Source organism: Choloepus didactylus, chromosome 16 (genome assembly GCF_015220235.1).
Source record: "Choloepus didactylus isolate mChoDid1 chromosome 16, mChoDid1.pri, whole genome shotgun sequence".
Classification (NCBI taxonomy): Eukaryota; Metazoa; Chordata; class Mammalia; order Pilosa; family Megalonychidae; genus Choloepus; species Choloepus didactylus.
Genome location: NC_051322.1, coordinates 85231009 through 85234136, shown reverse-complemented (window position 1 = coordinate 85234136; position 3128 = coordinate 85231009).

Sequence of the window (3128 nt, the reverse complement as noted above, 5' to 3'; positions counted from 1 at the left end):
CAGGGTTAAAATTCCAGCAATAAGTTGAGGGTATACATATAAAATTTCCATTCCTGTCATCATTTTCCCACCATTTAACAAGCTCCATTTCCCACCCAAACACTATCATAACTTTCATGTGTCCTTCCAAGGATGTTGTCTTTAATAAAATGATGCATTTGCTAAGCCTCCACAATACACTAGAACAGTTGTAATCTCCAGCTTTTGAATTAATCAGTTGGGACTAGGTGTGGGTGTGTGAGGTCCCACAGTCCCATGCCCTCCTCCATTTTCAGTGCATGTAGACACCTACTTGAACGGGACAGATGTCAAGGTCAACCAATCCTCCATGGGTGGGGGGATGTAAAACTCCCTTCCCTTGATCAGTGTTAATTCCCAGGCCTCATGAGACCATGCTGAAATTCCATTGTCACACCCTGTGGACCTAACTCTTTCTAAGCCACCTCCTCTGGCACTTCTCTTTTTCTTTTCTTTGTCTTTCACTTTCCATAGCCAGCCACAACCATGAAACCATCATCTCCTGTAAAGTACCAATTAAAACAATATCTCCTTCTCTGCCTGGTATGCCCTTCAGTCTTAGGGCTAAGCTGTGTTGGAACAATTGGTGAGCCAGGCAGGAGGCCCAAAAGCCACTGGCCGTAGTGGGTCTCGGTCCTGAGAAGGAGGAATCCATGAAGGCAATCCCAAATTGCCCATCCCCTATTATCCATGTGAGGAGGGGTAGATGCCCTCCTGGATGAATGGGGCTGCTTTGAGAGTATGGGAATGCCCTAGAAACTGGCAGGTCTGTGAACTGTTTTGCAGGGGATACCAGGATAATTAAATTTGAGAAAAAAGAAAAGGGACTGCAAATACTGGCAGTCATAGCATGGCCCTTTTTAGGAGCCCCACAGATGGCTACCATGGCAGAAAAACAGTGAAAGCTACTGCATGCCATTTAGAGGAGAAAGTAAAACTAGAAAGAGATATGCCCAGGTGGAAATGAAGGACATTTTAACTGATCACATGCTCTGAGTGGAAAATCAACTAAAGACTCAGGCATGCACATATGCCCAAGTCAATGGCTGTTAAGTTTCCTGGGGCTCAAGCATGTAGGAATTAAGCTACTCCAGATGGGACCCCAAAGCATGGGACCCCATAGACTCCTCCCAGAGTTGGAAGGGGAGGAAGGATGGGAGGTGGAGGAAGATGAGCCCTGACAGGTGCGCCCCATAATACAACAGAAATGGAAGGCATCACAAGATCAACTGCCTGGGCTCAGCAATTGCAGCCTCCTGAACAGAAATTACATATTACTATAAGAGTGTACCATGGCAGAAATGGAAAATATGGGGTAGCAGTATAGACAATATCTGGGGAGTCTCTATCCAAATGGCTTCTGAGGTTATGGGGCAACAGAACAGAGGGAATAAGTGCTTTCTGGAGGTAGAGATGAGTAAATTGGCATCTATTTACCTTCTGTATGAAAATGCTTGTGTGCTATCTCAGCCAATGGGAGAACCATCTCCTTATTGGTGTGGCTGATTGACATGTGTAAAGCTGCATGACCCAATGATGGGGATATATCTACACAATATCCCCAATTGGTAAACTATGGAGGAGCTACAAGACATTTTAAGGGGGCTCAGAATGAAGCACACCATTTATGCCATAGTTTTTGTAGGTCCTGACACTGAAGATTTTACCATAGGAATGGAAAACATGGTATTGCATGGTGCTGTCAACCATTACTATGGGCCTCTCATGTCTATCCTAAGTCTGCTAGTAGAACAGCACATTTCCCTTGCTGCTCAGGCTATAGCTGACCTCAGGGAGGTGGAGAGGCTGCATAGAAGGGGGTGGGAGTAAGGGCAATGGGAAAGGCTCCCATGAGATTTACTGCTGTAATTGGGTATCCCCTAAACAGAGGTGGGTGAATCTCATCACTGTAGGCAAAGAAATAGAAACTATAGATAAGCAACCAGATAGAGTCCTAGTAAAACTATGAAGCAAACTGCCTAGGGGCCAGAAATTACTAAAGTGAGCTCCCAATCCTCTGAGATAGAAAGGAAGTCAGAAACCTCTGCTCTCCCAGGAGTTGTGGTAAGCCCCTTTCCCTATTCCTTAGGAGGGAGGTCAAGCTCCAAAGATGCAAAAAATAGTGAAGGACCCCTAGGATCAGAGAGCATATATAGAAGTAACCATTTACTGGTTCCCTACTAACTAACAGAAAAGGTTAACACTAGTAGGTATAGGAGCCAAATGTACTCTGGTTTATTGAAATGTAGCCTGATTCAAGGGATCTGTGCTGTCCATGGATGGCTATGGGGAGAACAACAGTCAGAGCTAAATGGCATAATTTGATTTTTGCCTAAAGAGCTTAATTTGATGTACCTAAACTGATTTATAGATTCAACACAATAACAATTAAAATTGAAGGGACATTCCCCAAATATGTGTTTGTTGCTTGGTGCAGCTAATAGAAGTCATACTGAACCAGGCTGAAGAGGAAAATATGGTTTAGTTTATGGTTTAGTTTAGTGGGAAGATGGGGAATTTTCCCAAATCAGCGTCCCTGAAGTGTTTCTCCAATTGAGTTTTATACCCAGGTTCAGAGATAAAAAGAGATATTCAGCCAACATGCAAAAAGAGTGATAGACAAAAGAACCATCTATCTGGGAGGTTTGGGGCAGTCTCCCATTGATTTTTTTTTTTTTTTTTTTTTTTAATCATCATTTTATTGAGATATATTCACATACCATGCAGTCATACAAAACAAATTGTACTTTCGATTGTTTACAGTACCATTACATAGTTGTACATTCATCACCTAAACCAATCCCTGACACCTTCATTAGCACACACACAAAAATAACAAGAATAATAATTAGAGTGAAAAAGAGCAATTGAAGTAAAAAAGAACACTAGGTACCTTTGTCTGTTTGTTTGCTTCCCCTACTTTTCTACACATCGATCCATAAACTAGACAAAGTGGAGTTTGGTCCTTATGGCATTCCCAATCCCACTGTCACCCCTCATAAGCTACATTTTTATACAACTGTCTTCGAGATTCATGGGTTCTGGGTTGTAGTTTAATAGTTTCAGGTATCCACCACCAGCTACCCCAATTCTTTAGAACCTAAAAAAGG